Raw genomic sequence first — 19,615 nt, forward strand, 5'->3', positions numbered from 1 at the left:
GTTTGAGGCTGGCATTTCATTTGAGGGAAGTGGGCATCTGAAACAAAAAGAAACTCACCTGAAAAAAGCTGTACAGCTGATAAGATGTTAATGATAGCTACAATTTATTAGGCAACTACAGTTTATTAAGCTAGTCACTTATTTTAAGCCATCTAGTAGTATTATGTAGCAATTACATGGCATTATTGCTGTTTTCTCTAAGAGGAAGCTGATACTAAGTCATTTTTTTCTGTTACATTTGCTCTAATGGGATTTAATAATCTAACATTCTGTAGATCATATTTGACAGTCAAGGCTTCGGAACAAGCATATTAACTCAGCTCTTTAAATCATGAGTTGACCACAGGTTAACCTGGGAGAAAACATAGGCTCTGCACTTCCAATTTATCGTCTGTTTGTGTGTATAATTGTTCCCGTATACCTGATATTTATGTTAATGGCAATATGAACATTGACTAAAGTCATTTGCTGGCTACTTTGCTAAGTATTTGATATATATTAGCTCATTAATTATCATGTAAAACTATGAGGCACTATTAATATCTCCATGTTTTCATGTAGTGAAAATGAGACCCAGAGAAGCTATATAATTTACCTTTGGTCATCCAGCTGTTAAATGACAGTCCATGGTCTTAATGATTATCCTACACTCCTAAAGTCATTTTCACAGGTAAATTACTGCATCATTCTTCTTTTCTAATATAATTCTGTTTGTATCATGAAACATTGAGATGCAGGTTTTATAGTATGTTGTGTATCCACTTTTGTTTGTCTCAAGATGTTTTTAAATTCTTCTTTGACCCACTAGCTGCTTGGGAGCATGAGAAATGTCAATCTGGCTTAGACACATGGGAAACATGGAGAATGGAGAACTGTGTATAGAATAAAATACTTTTCTCTTTGTATTAATTATTTATTGCTGTCTTCAAAACTTAGCAGCTTAAAACAACACTCATTTGTTATCTCAGCTTCTGTAGGTCAGGAGTCTGGGAGTGACAACTAGGAATTCCATCTCAGGATTCCAGTGAGGCTTTGTCAGAAGGACAGCCAGGGCTGCAGTCACCTGGTGGCCTGACTGGGCTAGCGGATTCATGAGTAACATGGCACACTCATAGGGCTGTTGGCAGGTGGCCTTGGTTCCTCTTCATAGGGCTTCTTGAGTGTCCTCACAACATGGCAGCTGTCCTACCCAGAGCCAATGATGCAAGAGAGAATAAGGAGAAAGTTGCAGTATATTTTATGACCTAATTCCAGAAATCTCACACCATCACTTCTGCTATATTCTATTTGTTAGAAGTGAACCAGTAAGTCTAGCCCACATTCAAGGGAAAAGGAATTAGATTCTGCCTTTTGAAGGGAGGAGTGTCCAAGAATTTGTGCACCTGTTTTAAAACAATCACAACCTTCTAAGAATCTAGAAGAAATAGTTTTGTGCTCTTGAGCTGGTAGGGAAAAGGGGAGGAATTGGGTGGGCCTCAGTGTACCTGGATAGGCCATCATCATGCACACTCCCACCCTCAGTCCTCTCTCATAGGCTCACTCTGATAGATTTATTTCTCTAAGGTTTAGTTTCTCATCTGGAAAACTAGCAAAACGTCTTCCCGGGTGCTATGGCCTGAATGTTTGTGTCTCACCAAAATTCATATTTTAAAGCCCTTTCCCCCAGTGTGATGGTACTTGAAGGGGGGATCTTTTGGAGGTGAGTAGGATTAGGTGAGGTCATAAGGGTGGGACCCTCAGGATGAGATTAGTGCCCTAGAGAACTTGCTGTCTTCCCCCCACTACCCCCAAGTGCGCTCAAAGAAGAGGTCATGTGAGCACACAGTGAGATGACGGCCACGTCCAAGCCAAGAGAAGAGGACTCAGAATGAAACTTGCCTTGCCAGCACCTTGATTTTGGACTCCCTAGCCTCCAGAACAGTGAGAAAACAAGTTTCTGTTGTTTAAGCCACCCAGTCTGTGGTATTTTGCTGTGGCAACCTGAGCTGACTAATATACCAGGTTTGCTATAACTGCCAAATGAAATCTCAGGTATGAAGGTACGTATGTGTTTTGAACAGGGAGCGCAGAGATGAGGTTTTGATGGGATTTGTTTTTCAACATGCCTTTATTCTCTAAGAAAAGCAACTATCTCCTCTCTTCCATGTCTACGCTGTGCCCTTACACCTGAGTCTGAAAAATAGTGGAGAATGAGAATCTCTGTTTGTCTGTGATCCTGGCTTTGGAGGTAAGGAAGGTGGAAGCAGTGAGAAGTTCCTGCAATCTGTGATGACAATGTGGTTACCTATGGAGCCACTAACAGAAATTAGAGAAGAAGCAAATAGGTTCTTCCACCCTGGGAGTGAAGCACAAGGCAGAAGGAAGGGGAAGAGATCAGAGATGAAAAGAGAGAAGAGGTCAAGTGCCATGGCTCACACCTGTAATCCCAGCACTTTGGGAGGCCGAGGCAGGTGGATCACCTGAGTTCAGGAGTTCAAGACCAGTCTGGCCAACATGGTGAAACTCCATCTCTACTAAAAATACAAAAAAAAAAAAAAAAAAAAGTCGGGCGCAAGCCTGTAGTCCCAGCTACTTAGAGGGCTGAGACAGGAGAATCACTAGAACCTGGGAGGTGGAGATTGCAGTGAGGCAAGATTGTGCCATTGCACTCCAGCCTGGGCAACAAGAGTGAAACTTTAAAAAAAGTAAAGAAAAGAAAAGATAAAAGAAAGAAAAGAAAAGAAAAAGAAAGAGAAGAGAGAGAGAGAGAGAGAGAGAAAGAGAGAGAGAGAAAGAAAGAAGGAAAGAAAGAAAGAAGGAAGGAAAGAAAGAAAGAAGGAAAGAAAGAGAGAAAGAAAGAGAGAAAGAAAGAAAGAAAGAAAGAAAGAAAGAAAGAAAGAAAGAAAGAAAGAAAGAAAGAAAGAAAGAGAAAGAAAGAAAGAAAGAAAGGAAGGAAGGAAGGAAGGAAGGAAGGAAGGAAGGGAGGGAGGGAAAGAAGAAAGGAAAGGAAAGAAAAGAAAGAAAAGAAAAGAGAAGAAAAGAAAAAGAAAAAGGCAAGTTAGTTCAGTGGCAAATATTGCCCATTCTGTGACATGTGTCCCTCTCAAAACACTTATATGAGTAGTTTTAACTGTGGAATGTGGGAACCAGCTTTAGTCCTGGGGCGGTTTAGGGAAAACCAGACATAACACTCCAAGGAAATGGGAACTGAATTGTAAGAACATAAACCTAGAATTTTAAATGATGGGAAGATCTTTCAACTTTCATATGCGACAGAACTGTCTACAGAATGAACCAGTCAATTGCATATCTCTGAGGGGCTAGTGGGTCCCAGGTGACACATGGGTTCCATTATTCAGTTCCCCTTCTAAGCACTAACTCACTTGGTGACTTCAAAGATTTTACTTAACTTGCCCGGGACTCAGTTTCCTCAATAGTAAATAAGAAAATAAGTCTGAATCAATGGTTTCCCTTGGGGAAAACCATTGACCCTTGCGGCCACTACAGTGGATCCAATCGCCCCTGAGCCAATCGCCCCTGGGGCCACAAGAGTGACAGCACTCAGAGCAGGGGATGGGTAGTCTGAGCAATTTCCAAAATTTGAAAAAGCCTCATAGAAATTGTGCATTCAGCAATACCTCCTCTCATAAGTCTGCACAAGCTTATTAAAAAGCACTTCTCCCTGTCTGGATGGAGTCATCCACTTTGTGTGGAACGACAGGTTGCCCCATGCCAATCAGAGTTCTATTTGGCAGTTATCTATTACATCTTTTTTTTTTTTTTCAAAGGAGTCTCGTTCTGTCGCTCAGGCTGGAGTGTGCAGTGGCACGATCTCGGCTCACTGCAACCTCTGCCTCCCAGGTTCAAATAATTCTCATGCCTCAGCCTCCCAAGTAGCTGAGATTACAGGTGCCCACCACTACACTTGGCTAATTTTTGTATTTTTAGTAGAGACGGGGTTTCACCATGTTGGCCAGGCTGGTCTTGAACTCCTGACCTCCAGAGATCCACCTGCCTCAGCCTACCAAAGTGCTAGGATTACAGGTATGAGCTACCACGCTCAGCTCATCTTATTACATCTTTGATTAAGGCAACCAGAAAATGGAATTATTTCTTTAAAAGTTTTTAAGCAGTCAAAACATTTTAAAATAGTCTCTGGAGAAATTTAATAGCAGCAGTCCTTAAATTAAAAGCTTCAAAACCACTAAAGTAGATGACCTCTTAATTCTGTTCAAGACTGTAGTTCCTCATTCCAGCCACTGACTCCTCCAGCCCACCAGGCCTATTCCCACTGGACCCTCCTCCAGGACTCATTCCTATGTCTACAGCATCTGCACTCCTAATTTTCCAGGCAGTTCTCACTTGTCTGTGTATCATCAACAGCTCCTTCCCCCAGCAGAATTGAGCTGCCATTGAGCCTTCAGCTTCCAGAGGCCTCCTTGGCATCCTGGCTGGAGAAGACAAGGGGGACATAAAAGACCTAAGGAAAGTGATATAGCATACCTCTGACTCTACAGCACAGGGTGCTATGCACAGCCTCTGGAGTCTAAGCCCAGGCTGCCACTTACTTCTCAGCTACATGACCTTGAGACATTCCATAGCTTGGTATTCTCCTCTGTAACATGGAGAGAATAATTACTCTTTCAAGGTGTCGTTGTTAGAAAAAATAAGGGTATGAAAACTTAAAAATCTCCTGGCACAGAGTAAATACTTAATAAAAGCAGCTCTATCGTAGACATTTGGGAAAATGCTTCCATCCAACCAGATGGAACTATAGGTGCCAACACCATGAAAGATAGCTGGACATGCCTTGCACTTGTACGAATCATAGACCTGGGATTTTCCTTACAATGCCTTCTGCCTCCCTACCCACTATTTCTGGCCGGAAAGAGTAAAAGGTTCGTCCCTGCACTTGGAAGGGAAAAGAAAGGAAGCAACAGTTTTTGAGTGCCTACTTTCAATTTCTTGAAGGTGACCTCAGAAATGCTTGGCTTGGTGAAGTAAAAAAATACATGTTATGAATTATAGCCCCTAGAGTTCTATAAATCCAGTGAACAGCTTAACATACATGCCTAACTGCCATTTAGAACAATAATAGCTACACATATTATTAAGTATGGATTAGATTGAACATGTAGAAAGCTTATTTGATTATAGCACTGGACTTTGCTCAAATATGCTCATTCTCCATCATTGCTGCTGATCTGCTAGTAATGTGAAATATGATAATTCAGGCAACTATTCTGCTTCTCCCTTACTATTATTCAAGAAAAAAATATTTTCCAAGATCATGAAGCCATTACATAACAGAGCTCATTGTGTGTCCAGTATACAACGTGGAATCTTATGCCTTTTTAAAGAAGTCTTCTTGCATTACTTAGGGAAGTGGGGTGTTATTTCTGCAAACCGACCCTGTTATACACTCTTCACCAAGGCTAAATTAGTAACTTTGGTCAGTATGTGGCATTAAGTAACTAATTGAATCTCCCTACATAATAATCTCCACATTCATATCTGATGATCATGACACCCCAATCAAAGCAGAAGTAGACTGCTTCTCCATAATCTGCAAAGATGGAGTCATCCACTTTGTGTGGAAAGACAGGTTGCCTCATGCCAGTCAGAGTTCTATTTGGCAGTCATCTATTACATCTTTTTCTTTTTTTCTTTTCTTTTTTTTTTTTTTTTTGGAAAGGAGTCTCCAAACCTCTGGCTTGGAGGCAAGCCAAGCCAGAGGTTTTACAAGATATACCCTTATTCCCTTGAACCTATTATGCTCTAGGTACTATGCTGGGTGTCGAAGAAAAAGCAGTGAATAAGACAGACGTAATCCTTGCCCTCATGGATTTCTTTTAATTTTTAAAATAGAGATGGGGATCTTACTATGTTGCCCAGGCTGGATTCGAACTCCTGGGTGCAAGTGATCCTCCTGCCTCAACCTCCCACCAATCCTGGCTCCAGCTATATGAATTTAAGCTAGATGAGGAAACAGATACTATAAAGTTAACTATATAATTTTATTATAATCGTGATTATTTCTATTAATTAGAAGTGTGAGATTTAAGAAAGCAACTAACCTAGACTCAGGGCTATGGGATGCTTTCATGAGATGGTAACATTCAACTGGACATGAAGGATGAGCAGGAGCTGGCCCAGTGAAGAGAGAGGTGGTAAGAAGCAGAGCATTTTGCAGATTTAAAGACCTCTTGGAACAGCAAAGAATGGGGGAGAAGGGGTTTACCTCTGGAGCAAAGGTAGATTTGTACCAATTCACAACCCAGCTGGACCCTGGGCTCCCTTCACAGCCCTCTGACTTCTCCATCCCATCTCATGTTCTGAGCCCTGAGGCAAGAAGAAACTTAAACTGTTTGAGACACTAAAAGATGAATCACAGAAAGTAAGTTACATTATACGTGACACGGAGAGATTTAAGATGAGCTTGAAGAAGCGGGCATGGGTCTGATCATTCAGGGACGGTAGACTATGGTCAAAAATTTAGACTCTAAGAGCAAAGGGAAGCCATTGAAGGCTACTAAGCAGAGAGGAGAATATATACCTTCTGTATGAGACCATTTAGGAGCCATCTGCTTCCAGTCCAGACAGGAAGAAATTGTGGTCTGGACTAAGGTGGTAATAAACAGGAATTGAGAAGAGCGCAAGGTTTCAAATAGTCTGCAATTATTTAGGTCAGAATGGTGAGAGTGGGTGATGGCCAAGATGAACCCTCATCTCTGGTCTGAGCAGTTGGGCGGAGAAGCAGCAGGTTTGAAGGGGAAGATGATCTGGTCTACACTAGCCCTGCTGAGTTGGAGGTGCCTCTGAGACTTCAAGTGAAAATATACACTTGGTCAGATGGACATCAATATGGAGTCTGGAGATCATTATGTGGGGGTCATTGATACAAAGATGGTGAGTAAAATCTTGGGAGTGGATAGGATTACCAAGGGAAAAGAGTGCAGAATGGAAGACAAGAGAGCCCAGAATCAAGCTCCGAAGAACCCAGATATTCATAAGCCAGAGCAGGAGAAACTGTCAAAGGAACTCATTAAAGAGTGGCCTGAGCAATAAAAAGAAACACCAGAAGAGAGTGGCATCCCTGAGCACAAGGAAAGAAACCATTTCAAGAAAGAGAATGGTCAGCTGGATCAAATGCTATCAAAAGGTCAAGTAAAATCAAGACAAAAGAGCCCCTACTGCATGGAGCACATGAAGGTGCTGTTGACTTTATCAGAAGAGCTGTAGGGATGTACAGCTGTAGGGATGTAGAGTGGTAGGGATGGAAGATGGACAGTTGCACATGAAATAAGAGGTGAAAAAATTGCTGACGCCTGCAATACCAGCACAGTGGCTCATGCCTACAATCCCAGCACTTTGGGAGGCCAAGGCAGGCAGATCATTTGAGGTCAGGAGTTCAAGACCAGCCTGGTCAACATGGTGAAACCCCATCTCTACTAAAAATACAAAGTTTAGTCAGGCGTGGTGATGCACGCCTGTAATCCCAGCTACTCGGGAGGCTGAGGCAGGAGAATTGCTTGAACCAGGGAGGCAGAGGTTACAGTGAGCCAAGATCGTGCCATTGCGCTCCAGCCTGGGTGAGAGAGCAATAATTATCAAATAATAATAATAGGATGACAAGCGTTGACAACTATTTCAAGACATTGGGCCAGGAGAGGAGAAGAAGAAGTTGAAGACAGAAGAGTGAGATGGGAGAACTGATGAAGTCAGGTTACTCAGAAAGCAGGACGGGGTGGGATGCAGGCAGAGGAAAGAACTATCTTTGAAATGAAGAGGGCACCTCCTCTGAATAATAACAGGAAGAAAGTAGAGATGGTGGGTACAGAAGTAGGTTGGTTTGAAGAATCGTTGGCAGGAAGTTGAGGTTAATTTCATCAGATGACTTATATTTACTCTTAAGAGAATGAATAAGGAGGAGAGAACGCAGGGCGGTTTGAGGAAAGAAACAAAGATTTGAAATGATGTTTGCAGACATACGGAAGACAAACGACTCTAGAGAAATGTAGTAGATTCCCAGGCAATGTTGAGTCCAGTTGAGGTAGGTGATCGTGAATTAAAGTGATCTGCCAGACTGTATGATTTTTCTCAGGATTCTTTTGGCAGCCTGGGGAGCAACACATAGAAGGCAGAATTGCTTTGCCCTGTGAGTATAACAAAAAGACAAGGAGGAGTTGAGAGTACAAGCATACCTCATTTTATTGCACTTCACTTTATTATGCTTTGTAGATAATGCAGGGTTTTTTCATAAATTGAAGGTTTGTGGCAACCCATGACAAGCATCGACACTGTTTTTCCAACAGCACGTGCTCAGTTTGTGTCTCTGCGTCACATTTTGGTAATTCTCAGAATATTCCAGGCCGGGCGCGGTGGCTCAAGCCTGTAATCCCAGCACTTTGGGAGGCCGAGATGGGTGGATCACGAGGTCAGGAGATCGAGACCATCCTGGCTAACACGGTGAAACCCCGTCTCTACTAAAAAATACAAAAAACTAGCCAGGTGAGGTGGCAGGCGCCTGTAGTCCCAGCTACTCGGGAGGCTGAGGCAGGAGAATGGCGCAAACCCGAGAGGCGGAGCTTGCAGTGAGCTGAGGTCCGGCCACTGCACTCCAGCCCGGGCGACAGAGTGAGACTCCGTCTCAAAAAAAAAAAAAAAAAAAAAAGAATATTCCAAAGTTTTCATGATTATTCAGTCTGTTGTGGTGTCCTGTGATCAGTGATCTTTGATGCTAATATTGTAGTTGTTTGGGGGCACCACAAACTGTGTCCATATAAGACTGAGAACTTAACTGATCAATGTTGTGTGTATTCTTTTTTCTTGCACAAAATATAAAATGCTTTAATTTCGTCCTATAAATTGCTATCACTTATGTTGTAATTTTTATCTCTTAAAGCAATATCTAGAACCATACGCTACATCTTAAATTATTTCAAAGTTACCAGTTTGCTCAAATCTCTCTACAGTTAAGATTATGGCTTGTTCTATAATGAGCAGAAAACAGATTCCATTGAAATTAGTTTGAGGATTATTTGTGCATGAATTTTTGCCTTCAAAGTCAGGCAAATATTTTCCTTGCTCTGATTTTCTTATGTTGTATTGAATTGTCACTTTTGTTCATATGTCGCATGCAGTTTCACTCAATTTAAATAGTCAATTTTATCTAAAATTAAAACAAAATTTTAAAAAGTGAATCTATTTTTGGTTTTGTAACCTTTTAATAACTTTATTGATATAAGTGATACACAAAAGCTTTATGGTAGCAAATATAAAATTAATCTTATTTTTCACCAACAACTACAATTCACTCTTTACTTAAGGATCTTCTAATGTTTCACTTATACATCTTCTGTCTTGTCTAGACTAAGGCTAATTGCTTTAGTAGCATTATTTTAGGGGAAAAGAGAATTGTTCATTTCCCTCCATGGGGTTTAACAAGTAATTTCACATTTCATTTATGTTGTGTGTGCTCTGACTGCTCCATCAACTGCCTGCTCCTCCATCACTCTCCTTCTCCTAGGACCTCTCTATTACTTGAGATGTCACAACACCGAAATTAGGCCAATTAATAACCCTACAATGGTCCCTAAGTGTTCAAGGAGAAGGAAGACTCACACATCTCTCACTTTAAATTAAAAGCTAGAAATGGTTAAGCTTAGTGAGGAAGGCAGGTTGAAAGCTGAGACAGGCCAAAAGCTAGGGCTTTCGTACCAAACAGCCAAGCTGTAAATGTGAAGGAAAAGTTTCTGAAGGAAATTAAAAGTGCTACTCTACTGAATACACAGATGATAAGTCAGTGAAACAGCATTATTGCTGATACAGAGAAAGTTTGAGGGGTCTGGATAGATCAAACCCACCACAATACTCCCTTAAGTCAAAGCATAATCCAGAGTAAGGCCCTCACTCTCTTCAATTCAAGGTCCTTGCTCTGGATTAGAAGAAGCTACAGAAGAAAAGTTGGAAGCTATGTGTAGTTGGTTCATGAGGTTTAAAGAAAAAGAGCCATCTTCTTAACGTAAAAGTACAAGGTGAAACAGCAAGTGCTAACGTAGAAGCTGCAGCAAGTTAACCAGATCTAGCTAAGATCATGGATAAAAGTGGCTACATTAGAGAATAGATTTTCAATGTAGATAAAACATTCTTATATTGGAAGAAAATGTCATCTAGGGCTTTCATAGCTAGAAAGAAGTCAATGCCTAACTTCAAAGTTTCTAAGGACAGGCTTACTGTCTTGTTAGGGGCTAATGCAGCTGGTGACTTTAAGTTGAAGCCAAGGTCCTTTTTTGTTTGTTTGAGACGGAGTCTCGCTCTGTCACCAGACTGGAGTGCAGTGGCATGAACTTCGCTCACTACAACCTCCGCCTCCCAGGTTCAAGTGATTCTCCTGCCTCAGCCTCTCGAGTAGCTGGGACTACAGGTACGCACGACCATGCCCAGCTAATTTTTGTATTTTTAGTAGAGATGGGGCTTCATCATGTTGGCCAGGATGGTCTTGAGCTCTTGACCTCGTGATCTGCCCACCTCGAGGGCATTTACCATTCTAAAAATCCTAGGACCCTTAATAATTATACGAATTTGACTCTGCCTGTGCTCTATCCATGGAACAATAAAGCCAGGATGACAACACATATCTTTACGGCATGGTTTACTTAATATTTTAAGCCCACTGTTGAGATCTACTGCTCAGAAAAAAGATGTTTTTCAAAATATGACTCGTCATTGACAATGCTCCTGGTCACCCAAGAGCTCTGATGCAGATTTACAAAAAGGTGAATCTCGTTTTCCTGCCTGCTAACACAACATCCACTCTGCAGCCCCTGGATCAGGTGGTAATTTTGGCTTTCAAGTCTTATTATTTAAGAAATGCATTGTGTAAGGCTATAGCTGCCATAATGATTCCTTTGATGGGTTTGGGAAAGGTATACTGAAACCGTTCTGGAAAAAATTCACCATTCTAGATGCCATTAAGAACACTGGTGATTCATGGGAGAAGGTCAAAATATCAACTTTAGCAGAAGTTTGGAAGAAGTTAATTTCAACTCTCAAGAATGACTTTGAGGAGTTCAAGACTTCAGTGGAGGAAATCACTGCAGATGTGGTGGAAATAGCAGAGAACTAGAAATGGAGACTGAAAATGTGACTGAGTTGCTGCAATCTCATGATCAAACTTGAACAGGTGAAGAGTTACTTCTTATAAATGAGCAAGGAAAGTGGTTTCTAAGAGGGAATCTACTCCTGGGGAAGGTGCTGTGAATATTGTTGAAATGACAACAAAACATTTAGAATACTCCATAAACGTAACTGGTAAAGCAGCAGACAGGCCTGAGAGAACTGACTCCGCTTTTGAAAGACGTTCCACTGTAGGTAAAATGCTATCAAACAGCATCGCATGCTACAGAGAAATCTGTTGTGAAAGAGTCAATCAATGCAGCAAACTTCACTGCTGTCTTATTTTAAGAAATTGCTACAACCACCTCAGCCTTTAGCAACCACCACCTTAATCAGCAGCCATCAACATCAAGGTGAGACCCTTGACCAGCACAAAGATTACAACTCACTGAAGGTTCACGTGTTATTATTACCACGTTTGTTATTGAGGAATAACAAAATCCAATCTGTAACCATTAGAGCAAATTACTGTGTAGAGGCAAAGAAAAGGTCATTGGAAATATAAAAGTCACAGAATTGAAAAGTCACATTTGGTCAGCCATAATGGTACTGAAGCCCATCAGACTCATGGCAGTAGAAGGGAGATCAGTAGAAAGCAGTAGAAGGAAAAATATAAGTGTTCAAATCATTTGTGAATGAAGAAGAGAGGGAGAAGATATTTGAGCATCCTGGAGTTTCTGATAAATTCTAGTTTCCACATGTGTCATATTCTCAAAGTTTCATATACTGGACAAATGATCATTCCAGATTTCTTAAAACTTTTTCTTTGACAGAGTCTCACTCTGTCACCCAGGCTGGAGTGTAGTGGTTCATTCCAACCTCTGCCTCCCAGGTTCAAGCAATTCCCACACCTCAGCCTCCTGAGTAGCTGGGATTACAGGTGCATGCCACCACACCTGGGTAATTTTTCTATTTTTAGTAGAGACAGCGTTTCACCATGTTGGCCAGGCTGGCCTCAAACTCCTGGCCTTGAGTGATCCACCTGTCTCGGTCTCCCAAGGTGTTTGAACTACAGGAACAACACCATGCCCCGCTTGGATTTCCTAAAACTTAAAGGAGAATAGATCTAGGTTTCTTGGAAAGACTCCCTAGCACAATTGGAATTTCCTAATAAATGAAAGGACCTCTATGTTTATAAATATATCTTACCAGATTGAAGTCACTTTTATGTCATAAAAGTAATGCATGCCTAAGTATAAACCACACACAACCTTAGAGTCACTCAGCTCAAGAAGCTTTTATTTTTGGCCAGGATGAATCATCATTCAATGACACGTCCAATGGGGAACCTCCAGCAAATCTCCAAAACAGACCTTCCTTTTAAGGCACAGGTTCTTAGTCCCTTGAGTCTCTTCTGTCTCACATGTTACCATGGAGCTCAGTCTCTTTCCTACACAGCAAAAAGATGGGAAATCACCATCAAGAAATTGCTTCCTAAGGGGGCCAGGCACAGTGGCTCATGCCTGTAGTCCCAGTACTTTGGGAGGCCAAGGCAGGTGGATCGCTTGAGTTCAGGAGTTCAAGACCAGCCTGAGCAATGCGGCAAAACCCCATCTCTACAAGAAAAAATAAAAAATTAGCTAGGTTTGGTGGTACATGCTAGGTTTGGTGGCACACGCCTGTAATCCCAGCTACTTGAGCAGCTGAGGTGGGAAGATTGCTTGAGCCTGGGAGTTTGAGGTTGCAGTAAGTCGTGATCATGCCACTGCACTCCAACCTGGATGACAGCACCAAGACCCTGAAAAAAAAAAAAAAAAAAAGGAAGAAGAAAGAAAAGAAATAAAGAAGGAGGGAGGGAAGGAAGGAGAGAGTGTGAGAGAGAGAGAGAGAGAGAAGGAAAGAAAGAAAGAAAGAAAGAAAGAAAGAAGGAAATTGTTTTCTCAAGTCTAATATAAATCTCTTGATGAAAATAGACGTCCTGGAGGGTGGGGGGTGGGAGGAAGGAGAGGATCAGGAAAAATAACTAATGGGCACTAGGCTTAATACCTGGGTGATGAAGTAATCTGTGCAGCAGAACCCCATGACACACGTTTACCTATGTAACAGACCTGCACTTGTACCTCTGAACTTAAAATTTCAAAAAAGAGGCTTAATTTTCCCTGTGACCATTTACTTTAGAAAACTTATAAGTTCTTTCTCTACCTGTTTGAAATTATGTAAATCTTTTTAAAAGGTAAATAAGCCTCTTGCCAGCTTTCTTCCCTTCAGCAATGTCTTTCTCAAGTACCTGGGAGCCATCTCTTTGAAATGCAATCATTAAGGAAGATAGTGCCCCTACTTCCCGTCTCTTCTAGAGAGTAGGAGCCTAACGTGGGCAGGCACCTCTCTCCAAAACTACCTCTTGTCACAAAGATATGACAAATTTATTTTTCCTTTGGATAAATCCAATTAGCAAACACAGATGGTCACCCCAGCTACCAGGTGAATCTAGGATGTGTAACCAATAGTGCAGTCAAGTCCTCTCCCTTGAGGACTAGTCAAGTTGAGGACTAGTCATGTTTATCTTGAGAACGTGTACGGAAAAAGGATTGTATGGGCTTGTCTGTATAGAAGGGTGAATTTTGTTTTCTGACTTTGCAATCTATTTGCAAATTGCCTATGACGAACATCCCATTCTAGTTAATGCTTACTGAATAATAAAATTTTCTTCTTCTAAAAAAAAAAGAAAAGAAAAGAAAGGAAGAAAGAAAACAGAAGTCCCTATGAAAACAACGGGCAAAATCTAATCTCTTCCTCTGATGTTTGCCTTAACATTACAACCAGTAATTTTCCCACCATCACCTCAGCAAAGGCATCCAATCGTTGAATATCTTTAGTTGTAGCCCAGGGAAGAGGACGGAGGCAGAAAGCTGTCTGAATCAGTGCTACTCCATGTGGGCTGAAGACCAGGGCTGGTCCATGATCTGTTTGTTGCCAGGTTGTGGCAAGGTAAGTACAGAAATTAAGAGTTTGGAAAATCTTATAGCAATTTGATGGATTATTTGTGTGTGTGTGTGTGTGTGTGTGTGTGTGTGTGAGATACTGAATAATTTAAAACAGGGCTGTGTTTTGTATTATATTTTCATTTCATTTTCCTGGTATTTCTTTTTTTATATTTTACAAAAAATGTTGATCCATAATGGATTAAAATGTTTTAACAATCTGACTCTTAGCCAAAGGGAGTTTGATAAGCACAGGTCTAAGCCACACTCCCAGGCTTGTTCCAGACTCATAGAAGATTTTAAGTTGGAAGAAAGACATAGTGAGACATACACTGGACAAACACTTATGTTATACGTGGACTAACCAGATTTCATATTCCCACTCTCACTTACTATTGACCTTGGGTAAGTTACAAATTTTAATCCTTTACCTGAAGATAGGAAGAATAATTCTTCACTTGCAGATTTGAGATGAAGATTGTAATAGACACTGTGCTGTGGGCCTAGCACAATACTAGGCTCATGGTAAGGGTTGTAAGTTGCCTTAAAGGTCATCTGATTGCACGTACAACCTACTGCTCCAGTGAGAATCTCAGTCCCCACCAAGGAACCAACCACAGCTACCCCAGCACAGCCAGCATATCCCGATTGGGGCCCCCAGCTCAGGTAATGCAAATAGTACTGGCCGGTTCATCTCTACCCTGGTCTCCATTATCCCTGAAGAACTTAGCATCCTAACTCAGGAGAAAACATGACATCCTTCTCTCTCATGATAACAAACCCTGATTTTGTTCAGGTATCAGGCATCCATGTGCTTCAGGGTAAGTGGACCCCTTCCATGGTAATTCACCTGTCCGGTGACTGATTTAGGAAAGGGTTTGTGATATAACCTGGACAATAAAACATGGAGAGAGGTCTGAGTCTCTCCAGGACCGAAGGAGTATCGGGAAATATTTTCTTACTCTTAAAAGCAAGGAAACTATGCTTTTTTCCTGCCTCTAAATGTCCACATTTGAAGCCTGGAATTGCCAAAATCTTCTGGGAACCATGAAGGGACTCAGTCAAAGAGGATAAATCAACATGTGAAAAGCAACAAACAAAATAACAGAAAGAAGTAGGACAGCGATGTTTTTGTTAAACCCATGAATTAACCAATCCAAGATCAGAACTACTTCAGCATTTTCAATATGTAAGATAATAATTTTTCCTTTAAGTCATTGGTAATTGGGTTTTCAGTTACTTGCAGCCAAAAGATGTACAAAATAGACACATGAGCTCTGAGGCTATAAACAGTTGGGCACCTTTGATCCGGGGCTTCCCCTACTCCCTTCCTCCTTCTGAGCAGCTAAGTCATCTCCGACTCACCCAGTGAACCCCGAATATTTAAAGGAGTTCAGGATAGACAAGGAGTTCATTCCCTTTCACCACAGGACATGACTCCTGCATTTTAGGCCAGCCCCATCCCATCTTCCTCATTGGTTTCAGCTAAGGAAATCAGAGCAATGCAAAGCCCACTGCAGACTCCAAGGCTGTAAATGAAAGGTATGAGGCGCGCCGGCTGTGTACTGGCCACGTCTGCTTCTCTCTCAGGTTCCACCATCAGCCCCTTCCTCCTAAAGTGGACCCTCCTCTCCACCTCTTCCCCATCCACTGTGACCGTTTTCAAGCCCCTCCCCTTCTGTGATGCCTTCCAGCATAACGCCAGACCACACTCTGTATTGAACATTTAGACACTTGGTGATACTCTGCAAGGTTCTGCCTTCAGAGTGTGAACTTGACACTGTCCCTCCAACCTGGCTGTGCATCTTTGAGCGCAGGGATGAGTGCAGATCTCTGCATGTTTCCAGTGGTCCCCAGCACACATAAATGCTTGAGTTCAAGTAAAAAGTAAACTTTCCCCACAGCCATACAATCACAGATAAAATTTTGAGTTAGGGCCTCAAAAGTTCTCTTGTCCAGCTGCTGCCTTCAATGATCCTACAGATGGAGTTCGATCCTACAGACTTCAATCTTTGCAGTGAAGCAGAACTCATTACTTTGGGTGCCATCTGTTCCATTTCTGGACAACTCTCAGGATTGGAAGTTTATTTCAATTTTATTATCAGGCCTCAATTTGCTTCCCTATAACCTGTCTTCAGCTCTTTTATTTATGTTTCTGGGATAAAAAAAAATGTATTCTATTTTCACATACTAGCCCTACAAATATTGAAAGCAGCTATTATATCTGTTCTAAATCTTCATTTGTCCAAACTAAATATCTTCAATTACTTAAATTATTCTGTAAGAGAGGAGGGTTCCAGAAATTTGTTTCATATTTCTTGTACACATTCCAATTAGCCATTTCTCTGTTAAGATCTCATTTATTAATTCAACAAATATTGATTGAGTTCTTACTTTATACAAAACTTACATCAGAGAATCTGACTTGGAGCTTGCAGTCCAGGAGGGAAGACAATTAAACAGTGACAATGAGGAACAAAGTGTGCTGGCTCATGCATTGCCCCATTTCAGGGGCACCATTCACACATAATACAATGCAAATTTCACCCTTGGAGTTGTGCAACTTGGTGACAGGCACTGATGGGAGCAAGCAAATTGTGGGTCAGGAAAGGCCTCCCTAGAAGAAAGGACATTTAAGCTGAGACCTGAACTATGAGTGTCAGTTAATTATATAAAGCAAGGGAGGAACAGTGTGCTGGGCTAAAAGAACAGCATGTGAAAAATGTGGGGGAGAAAGCAGGAGGCAGAGGAAGTGACAGAAAGAAGAGGGAATAAAGAGAAATGAGGCTCGAGAAGTAGGGGTCAGAGCTTGCAGTGTCTAGCAGGCCACGTTAGGGAGGTTGACTCATATCCTAAAGAGGGTGGGATTCCACTGGAGAGATTTAAGCAGGAAAATAATATGATCATATTTGCATTCAGCTTGCTGTATGGAAAGTGGATTTGAAGAGAATAAAACCAGAAGCTGGGAGACCGTTTCAAAACCTGTTACAGTAATCCAAGCCAAAAAAAAAAAAAAATTAGAGGGTGGCCAGAAACCAGGGTAGTGATAGTTAAAATAACTAGGACATTATGTAGACACATTTGTGAGCTAGTTCAAATGTAAAGTCAATTAGACTTGGTGACTGACTGGATGTGAGGAGTGAAGGAAAGGAAGAAATCAAGGACTTCACAGGCAAATGGACAGATGGTGGTGCCACCTACTGAGGCTGGAAATCTTGAAGGAAGCCTAGGTTTAAAAAAATTAAAAAGTGTCAGGGCAGAGGGGGTGGGAATTGGCTGTCCCAAAGGTAGCGCCTTATCTCAATTGATTGTTCACAGTCAGGTACAGATCAAATTCCTTGTTATCCTCTCTCCCTGCTTCCCAGTACTGCATTTCACTAGTCTTTTAAAAACTTAAATTAAATTTAATTTAATTTAAAAGGACTACAATAAAGAGCCCAATTTAGGCCAGGCACAGTGGCTCACGCCTATAATCCCAGCACTTTGGGAGGCCAAGGCAGGTGAATCTCTTGAGGTCAGGAATTTGAGACCAGCCTGGCCAACATGATGAAACCCTGTCTCTACTAAAAATACAAAAATTAGCCAGGCATGATAGTGCGCGCCTGCAATACCAGCTACTGAGAAGAGAAAGTTTAAGCCACTGAGGAACACGGTCATTTAATGGTTGAGTTGAGGAAGAGGTCTCAGCAATGGAGACCAAGGGGGAACAGCCAAAAAGATGAAAGGGAAGATGGGAGTGTGAGGTCATGGAGCCAAGGGAAGCCAGAGGAGCCAAGTCCTGCTGACAGCCCTGGAGCTGGCCTGGTCCAGGCAGCTTAGGAGGATCCTCCTCCTTCTCCAGGATCATCTATTGTGATGCAGCCTCACCACTATTGCTGATCCTTCAGTGGCAGCTGCACCATGTTGTTGACCATACTGGGTGTTGTGGGTCGAACTGTATCTCCCAAAATTATGTTCAAGTCCTAACCCCCGAGTACCTGTGAATGTGACCCTGTGAATGTGACTGTGTTTGTAAATAGAGTCTTTGCAGTTGTGATCAAGTTAAAATGAGGTCACACTAGATTAGAGTAAGCCCTAATCCGATGACCAGGCCTGATAAGACTAAAATTTGGACACAGAGACATACACACACAGAAAGACAACCACATGAAGACAGAGACAGAGATTGGAATTATACTGCCATGAACAAAGGATTGCGAGCAACCACCAAAAACTAAAAGAGGTAAGGAGGATTTTCTCCAGAGCCTTCAGAAGAAACGTGCCTGCAGGTACCTTGATGTTGGACCGCTAGCATCCAGAATTATGACAGAGCACATTTGTTTTTGTTTTTGTTTTTGCTTTTTTTGAGACACAGTCTGACTCTGTTGCCCAGGCTGGAGTGCAGTGGCACAATCTTGGCTCACTGCAACCTCTGTCTCCCATGTTCAAGCGATTCTCCTGCCTCGGCCTCCCAAGTAGCTGGGATTACAGGCATGCACCACCACACCTGGCTAATTTTGGTATTTTCAGTAGAGACGGGTTTCACCATGTTGGCCAGGCTAGTCTCGAACTCCTGACCTCGGGTGATCAGCCCACCTCGGCCTCCCAAAGTATAGGGATTACAGGCATGAGTTACCATGCCTGGTCATTTCTATTGTTTTAAACCACCCAATTTGTGGTAGTTTATTACAGAAGCTCTAGGAAACTAATACCCTGGGGTCAGCTAAAATCTCAAGCCTTTTTTATCTCAACTATTTATTTGCCTCATTTTCATTCTGTTGCACACTGAAGCTTTTTAAATTAATGACACGCTCATCCATGTTTGCTTTGCTCTTAGGTATTTTGGGCAATTGATCTGCCTTTTAAACTTGTTTTCTACACCTTTGCCCAAGTTGACAAAACGTTAAACATGGAAGGTCAAGGTCATAGTATATCAGATATCAAGGTCCTTCTCCTAGTTAGATGGCCAAGCGCGGTGGCTCACACCTGTAAGCCTAGCACTTTGGGAGGACGAGGTGGGTGGATAACTTGAGCTCAGGAGTTCGAGACCAGCCTAGCCAACATAGCGAAACCTGGTCTCTACTAAAAATACAAAAATTAGCTGGGTGTGGTGGCAGGCACCTGTTATCCCAGCTACTCAGGAGGCTGAGGCAGGAGAATCACTTGAACCAGGGAGGCAGAGGTTGCAGTGAGACAAGATCATGCCACTGCACTCCAGCCTAGGCAACAGAGTGAAATTCCATCTCAAAACAAAAAAAACAAAACAAAACAAAAGGCCGCCTCCTAACTAGAAGTAATAGAAGACAGCTATATCTTGATGACTTCTTATGTGATCAAAAGTCTGCTGGAAATCCATACCTACCAGTCCAGTGACCATATGAAATGAGCCACTTGTCTGGACCAGAATGACCTCAAGTCTGCTGTCTCCACGCAAGTCAGGTATCAGGCAAAAGTATCTGTTCATTTGGAGTGAACCTCAATTTCTCTACCCTCCATAATCTGACCCCCAACTATGCCACTTGTTCTGGTCTTGCCTCAGCCTTCACATTTGAGGTACT

The sequence above is a fragment of the Papio anubis genome, chromosome 1 (genome assembly GCF_008728515.1).
Source record: "Papio anubis isolate 15944 chromosome 1, Panubis1.0, whole genome shotgun sequence".
NCBI classification, from domain to species: Eukaryota; Metazoa; Chordata; class Mammalia; order Primates; family Cercopithecidae; genus Papio; species Papio anubis.